Source organism: Tenrec ecaudatus, chromosome 8 (genome assembly GCF_050624435.1).
Source record: "Tenrec ecaudatus isolate mTenEca1 chromosome 8, mTenEca1.hap1, whole genome shotgun sequence".
NCBI classification, from domain to species: Eukaryota; Metazoa; Chordata; class Mammalia; order Afrosoricida; family Tenrecidae; genus Tenrec; species Tenrec ecaudatus.
This window is the reverse complement of record NC_134537.1, coordinates 98,261,277-98,269,249: the sequence shown is the minus strand read 5'-3', so window position 1 is coordinate 98,269,249 and position 7,973 is coordinate 98,261,277. Positions and strand designations below refer to the sequence as shown.

The 7,973-nt window shown below is 39.4% G+C and overlaps 1 non-coding gene across 1 annotated transcript; it reads left to right on the top strand.

The window, feature by feature from the left end:
- The first annotated feature begins 7,615 nt into the window (after positions 1-7,615).
- LOC142455722 (U6 spliceosomal RNA) lies at positions 7,616-7,722 on the top strand. The gene has a single exon (XR_012785868.1). It is a non-coding gene; the product is annotated as a U6 spliceosomal RNA (small nuclear RNA).
- Positions 7,723-7,973: the final 251 nt, after the last annotated feature.

Here is a 7,973-nt window from a genome sequence, read left to right as displayed (position 1 = left end):
TGTTTTCATTTCCTTTTAATTCTGTCTGTTTCTTCTTTTGTCAAATGCCTCTTCCCTTCAGGAATAGCGTATTTGCTGTTTTATATTCCACAGCTTTACAGCTTCGGTCTCGTATTTTTTGAACAGAGGAAAATGAATGGCATGCCTTCTTGTTACAGCTCATTGTGGGGTCCCGGGAGGAAGGACAGGAATCTGACTTTTCACAATGTGAATGAGGGGCTGGTGCCCTTTGTGTGTGATTACTGGTCTTTGTGAAATGTATGGTTTGATGGCTTTACATTAATGCACCTTTTCTTCTGGCCATCCCAGGTAGAAAATCCATCCCTGATTGTAGTTATGAACTGCGTGCCTGGAATCTGCACAAGGGAGGCTCTTGTTGGCCTTGATAAATTGGTGAAGGTGGTGGGGAGATCACTTCTTACACAGGCAAGGGTGGGAGAAAGTGGAATACAAAGGCATGGGAAACTGTCATATGTATGTGCCTGATAGGTGCAGGTCACTTTTCCTATGCTCATAAATCTCCACTTCATTCTAATAACAACCAATTTAGGAAACGACTGTTAAGCTATTAATATTAATAGACTGAAGTTCTAAGAAATTAGGTCTTTCCAAGGTCACAGAGTTAGTTTGTGGTATAGCTCAGATTACTGTCTGACTGTGAAGCCAATGTTGCTGTTTTTCCTTCCCCACCAGGCCAAGTGCATTATGTGCACATGGTCATTTAATCATAAAACAAAGCAGGTGTCATCAAGTTGACACTATGTGTGTCAAAGAAGAATGTTTCCATAGAGTTTTGAATGACTAATTTCTTAGAAAGAGATCACCAGGCCTTTCTCTGAGATCCCTCTAGGTAAGTGGTTCTCAACCTTTGAGTCGCGATCTCTTTGGGAGTTGAGTGACCCTTTCACAGGAGTCACCGGATTCATAACAGTAGCAAAATGACAGTTATGAAGTGGCCAAGAAAATAATGTTATGGTTGGGCGTCGCCACAGCATGAGGAACTGTATTAAAGGGTCAGTTGAGAACCACTGCTCTGGGTAAACTGTAACCTCCCACCTTTTGCCTAGAAGCTGAGGGCATTCGAAGTTCCCGCTGATTATCACAGCAATTCGCAAGAGCAGGTGTGACTATCCTCACTGCACAAACAAAACGGAGCTCAGAGGGTTTCATTTGCATGGGTCCATGGTGCACGGTGCGCCCGAGGAGACTTGCACCCATGTCTGACTCGAGTGCACATTAATCATTATCCTTTCAATAGCCAAAGCATTGGTCATCAAAGAGGATGCCATCAAATGCTCGGCCCCCGGGCTTGGAGCTGCCATATCCTGCCCTTCAGCAGGCAAGGTTGTCCTCCCCTTCTCAGGCATTTGGTTTTGTTTCTCTCTATGGGTCCTTAAATCCCAGAGAGCACCGGCAGACAAACAGTGCACTGTTCTCTGCAAGACAGGCACCATTTGTTCCAGCACACCCATTTCCCTCACCCCAGAGTTTGTTACTGAGCTGGGGCAGCTGCGCCATTAGCAGTCCATCTGGCAAGGGCTGCAGCCCACTTATCTGTAAAGGATGCACCAGGAGAGCCAGACAAAAGGCAGCAGCTTTGCTGCCAGCGGGACCATCTCATTTGGAAACTGAAGCAGGGGGCCTGGTGTCCTGCAGTCTCCACACTGCAGGCCCAGCCAGTTCTGGCAGCAGGAGCCAATTGCCATGGGACAAATCTGCTAACTTCGGTGCCTGAGAAGTGCTAACCAGATCTGTAGTCCTCCCTTCAAGCAAAACAGCATTTGCAATGCCCCTGATCTGAAGTAGAAAACTATAAATCCCAAACCCACCAAGAAAAGAAAACCTGCAATCCAAACAAACTAAAATGTCTTGGTCATGAAATGGTTTATAACCTCTGGTCCTTGTGCAAGTCCTTTCTCCCTCACCTGCTCTGTCACCCCTGAAATATTGGGATCCTCCTTTGGATTTTCAATCACTTGTTCAGAGAAATAGATGGAAAACAGATGGAGTAGTTAAGCAGCGCAAGAAAAATGTCGGGAATCAGAGAATCAACCTACAACAGATTTTTGACATGGAAGTCATTCTGGAGGTCTGCTTCTGAGGTCAAATAGCTACCCTTTAGTAGAGCTCATTTAAGAGGAAAAAAAATGTAACCAAAAATGAAGTGTAGAAAGGCCAGAATAGGATTGCATGTACACGTAGGTATCTGGAGAAGAGTGAAACTCACTGCCATAAAGTCAATACTGACCAATAGCAACCCTATAGGATCAAGCAGAATTGCCCCTGTGAGTTTCTGAGACTGTAACTGTTTTACAACAGTAAAAAGTACCAACTTTCTCCTGGAGAAACTGCTGATGGTTTCGAACTACCAACCTTGAGAATCATAGTTTAATGCATAACAAGTTGGCCACCAAACCTCCTGCAGGGAGCATCCTAAACTTATCCTAAGAACACAAAATGATCTAACTTTTAAGGTGAAAAATGTACAGTCCATACTCCCATGGAATGTGAGCTTTATAAACACACGTCTGGCTGGGAGAAGGGACTACCTGCCTGGGAGAAGGGACAGAAGCATGCGCCCCTGCAGGACGGCGTAAGTATGTCCGTGCTGAAGGGGGTAAGATAAAAATAGAAAACCTGACCCCTTGAGTCTCTTAATTATACAGTTAACAAGGCGCTTAACTGCTAACTGAAAAGCTAAAGGGGCATGTCCACCTAGACCCAATTCAGAAGGCCTAGAAATCTACTTCCAAACATTTAGCCTATGGAGCACAGCTCTACAATGATACACAGGTGGTCACCATGAGTCCGACTAAATTCAATGGCACGTGATACTGCTACCGGCCCAGCATGTCCGGGTTGAAGAGCAGGGTGTGGGATCAGAAACCCCAGGTGAATGTAGCTACTATATTCTCGTGCTAGCTGAAGAAGAGGGTAACAAAACTGGCATGAAGTTTGGCACTAGGGTGAAGCCTGAAGTTATGGAAAATATTTATCCCCTGTGGCAATACTCCCTTAAAGAGTCATATAAATGTGACTGAGTGCAAAACAGGAGGAGAAAAGAGGGTGAGACCATGAAAGGTATTGTTTTGGAACATGGGAGTAATAATCTGTCAGTGTGTTCTCCACAGAGAAGGCTGAGATAAATCACCTAAGGTCATGTTTATACCCAGATCAACAATCTTAAAGGTTAAGGATCCCCCTGAAGCAAATAATGTCCAACACATTGACACTTGTGGAAACATTCTTTCCACTAAGGGTAATAAATAACTCTACCTCTTCCAGGTAAATGAGGGCAATAAGAATACCAGTTAATGGTGCCAATTGGGCACTAGGACAGGTCACTTATAGGGAATGACCTATTTTGTGACTTTGGGCTCTAATCCTCAGCTTCAAATGTCTAGAATTTTTATCTACATTGGAACTCTTATAAATGTCACTTATGAAGTGAGTATTACTTCAACCAATAGAATTGGCAGAAGTGGATAGATAGATAATAGATAGGTTTTTGGAGAAGATCCCTTTCAGTCCCTACCAACTATGCTACAGAAAGCTGAAGCCATGTGGAGCGGCCATGGGTAATCAGAGGTGTATCTATGTTATGGAAGATATAACACATACCCTGGGCAGCATTTAAAGAGGAGCGCCACTGGGCAGTTTCTATTAATGCTCAATATCCTGTCTCAATAGAATAAACACAGAGCGGTAGCAATAGCAGCCGAGAAGGGAAACTAGTACCTAAGAGCAAATTCAAGGGGTGCAGAATGGCATTCCAAAGCGATGCGAATGTGAGAGGTGCAGAATGGCATTCCAAAGCGATGCAGAATGTGAGAGGTGCAGAATGGCATTCCAAAGTGATGTGCAGAGGTTCACAATGGCATTCCAAAGCGATGCGAATGTGAGAGGTGCCTCACTGTGGAAGCTGGACAAGAGGGGAGGAGGCACTTCTAACTGTCACCATCAGCATCTACTCACATTGACACTGGTGGATGTAGAAAGGGTGGAAATGAAGAAGCACAGTTTAGAAAGTGTCCCTGGGAGCTTGAATTTAGGGGCTACAATTTAGAAACTGCAGATGATATTCATTATTCTTGTCAATGATCCTGTAAAGTGCAATTTCAATGTTTGCTATAAGTTCTATGTTAGATAAATGCCCCATTGGCTGTAGATGGTTCAAGTCTTCAATAATGCCAAAATAAGTCCCATTCATGTGAGTGAAGAAGCGCAAAGACGTCCATTTCACCCAAATTAAGGACCAAGACATTGTAAGGCAGAGGCAAGTTAACTCCTACTGTACTCTGGCTGACCTTTTGATCCTCCCAGTCAGAGAACACAATAAGATGGTTACTGTTTTACAATATTAAGTTTGGGCTGAGTTGTGACGCAGCAATAACTCAAATGTTGAGTAAGTGGGCTTACATGCTGACACAGCACACTGGTTGATGGCAGCACACAGCTCTTTTCTGGGACCCCATATCAACGTGAGAAAGTTGTTTGGGGACGAAGAAAGAAAAGTTAGTCTCAACGTTAGCCCATCAGGCCACTATGACAAGGTTTAATATAAAACATTTTGATCCTTTTTAAGGTCAACAATTACATTTCATCCTTTGAGGAAATATTAGGTTCTAGACATTATGCTAAATGCTACATGTGCCATCGTGAATAAAAGGAGTGCTCTTTGCTAGGAGTTTTTATTCTAGTAGAGAAAATAGATATATAAACTGTCAATATAGTGTGTTAAATTATATGACAAAAGTAGGCATGGGATATAGTAAGAAGGTGATAACTGAGCTTAATATTGATTTAAAATATGGAATAGCACAGGAAAGACATGAAGGATATCCTGTGCAGAGGGAACTATAGAAGCAAAGGCTTAGAGGGACAAAAGTCGCATACTATATTTTTGTGTGTATGAAATGAGATGTGTAAAATAGATAGAACGTGAAATGAGTCCAGGCTGCGCACAGACAGTTGCTGGTTCCATTCATTCTGTCTCTAAGTCAAACTGAACAAGAATCAGCCCGGTTAGTTTCAGTGTGTAACTAGCATCAATTATTCAATCAGTAACTTTGTCTTAGGATATAGGATATCATGTATCTTTTGATACATGAAAAACAATCAATACTTGTTGTGTATACTAAATATCTTCGCCATAGTGATAAAGTATTAATGTTTTTTTGTACATCCATTTATTATTATGAACAATTATAGGTACCTCAAAAATTTAATATAGTGGACTTTGTACTGTTTGACGCATGAGTATGGGTTGTATGTAATTCCAAGCATTTATAATCTGAGGACTTCCTCTCATCACCCAAAAACCATGGTAATGAGTTTGCTTTTCAGCTTTCGGTTGACTCAAAGCCATGGACTTTTTAAAATTGGGGAGTGATGTGACTTAACATATATCACTTTGGTGAATGTATGCTTAATATAATCAAAAGGACAAGTATAAAGACAAATAACTCTCTGGTGATTATTTCAACAACCAAAAGAAAATAGTGTCAGCAGAAATGCCAAGGTAAACTAGATTTAAGAATATTTTAAGGGTAAATTATCAGGATTTTATAAACAATTAGAAGCAGGTTGAATATTAGGGAGGGATATGTGACTATGAACTTGTGGTACCTGTGATATGTCCAAGTGGAAATAATCACCAGATTTGAGTATTTGAGTTTGAATTGTGATAAACAAGAAACTTGAGAGTCTATGTAAATATTATAAAAGTAAATAAAACTCCTAGCAAATATATTACAGCTTGTGCACACACACACAAATGAAACCAGGGGAAAAATTCAAAGGATATTGATAAAGAGAATGAATAAATAAACTATCATATAACCATGCAATGGAATACTATATAGCTACGAAAATGAATACTACAACCACTTATATAAAATAGAAAATTTTTACTAACAAAATGGAAAGTTTTAGAAAAACATAAGCTGATGTGATATGTACAAAATTAAAAATAAACAATAACTTATTTAAGGATAATGTATCTATCACTGAACACTGTTGAAAACCCAATGGAGTGAAGATCATCTTAGAAACACAAGGTGTTACCATTGGTCAGAATCAATTCAATACCAACTGGTTTGGGTTGCTTTCAGTTTGATATAGGTACAAACTTTAATAACAGCAAGTAATGAGAATTTGAAAATAATGGTGCCCTAAAATAGGCAGGAAAAGTAATGGTAGAGATATTCACAAGGAACCCCAATGGTGGTGTTGATGGTTTCTTAAGATATGTAAAGTCCCCACCAGCATTAATACACAAAATTTGTTCATAGATTACATATAATTTTTCATAGAAAATTCTTGATTTTCATGAGTTAGGTGAAGATGGACAGATCTGAGTAGCATTTAATTCAACAATTTGTGCACATTTTATTTTGTTTCATTGGTTGCAATGCCCACAATATACCATAGCTTATCTCACTTCCTCCTTGCTTCCTGTCACCAAGCCTCCTTCCTGCCTAAGTCTTCTGGACATTGTTCTTGGGTAAATATTGTTCTTTTGTTCCATATGGTTGATGACCTGTAATACCTTTTATCTTATGAGATGAAAGAGAGAGGTGAGAGAGCAGAACAGGCTACTACTAAGAGAAAAAAAGAGGCAGGAACAGAGTTCATTCTTTGGAACCAAGTTTCTGCACAGGTAACCTCCTGGAACCAAGAAAAGATTGATGCCAAAACATATGGGGAGCTTCATGGAATGCCATGTCTACATCTGCCAAAAGGAGACAAGGATCTTTCTCTTAAGCTATGAGCCAATTGTGAGAGGAAGTCTTCCTGATAGCTAAGGCCCTGAAGTCAGACTTCTAGCTTCCTATACTGTGAGAGACCAAATTTGTATTTATTAAAGTCACATACTTGTGATATTTGTTATGACAACACTACCATCTCTCTTCATGAGACATTTGTGTGAGAGTCTTCCAAAACTCCCATCATGAAACATGGGCAGACAATATCAGAGTACCAGATGTGTTTTCCTCCAAATGAAACATGAATTGGATTACTTCTCTGTTAACTTCAGCTTGAAACAGATTCAAACTATTGGTAGGAAACAACTTTACAAAAAGGGGTTGATTTACTTAACATTTCAAGTAATTAAAGTTATGCTGTAATAATATCATTCTAATGTTAATTTCCACATCTACTTCCTGGGTATTTAGGAACAGTCGTCTCACCACAAACAGCTTGTAATTTCAATTCTATGCCTGATTCTGTATGTCACTGTTCTATCATCTGCTCTTGGCCAACAGCAGATTTCAACACATTCATTTGCTATCCAAACATTATATTACAGGGTTTTATGCTGTTCAAATTGCAAAACAACTACTTTGTATTTTCTGTTTCCTGCTTATTCAGTAAGGCCATTGATTATTTTCTTTTAAAAACGTTATTATTTTTAGACTTGATATTAATATTTAGTTTACCATATTCTATACAAAAATGGAATATTTTAGAGTGTTTCATGCTCAATTTTCATTGTGTTTATTTCCTCAGGCTCACCCTTTCTGAATTGGGATACTAATATTTTTTAAAATTATATGTAAATGCAAATACAAATATAAGTGTATACATGATAGGACATTAAGAATTTGGGCAAGTGCTCACTTCAGCAGCATGTATACTACAATTGGAAAGATACAGAGAAGATTAGCATAGTCCACACACAAGGATGAAATGCAAATTCGTGAAGTGTTCCATATTTTAAAAATAGAACATAGACTTAAAAATATAGCTTGCAAAAATCTTCCCTTATCTTTTCATTTCGTCTCCATGGACTATTTGAACCCCCTTGTGTGTGTGTGTGTGTGTGTGTGTGTGTTTATGCCCCCTAATCACTGACACCAAATGTGTCAAAGAAATGTTTTTTATTGTGATAAATAGAAGTGTTATAAAATATTTGTCCTTTCAAGATACTTTTTTACATCCACACTCATTCATAAAGGGAAATGAAGTCC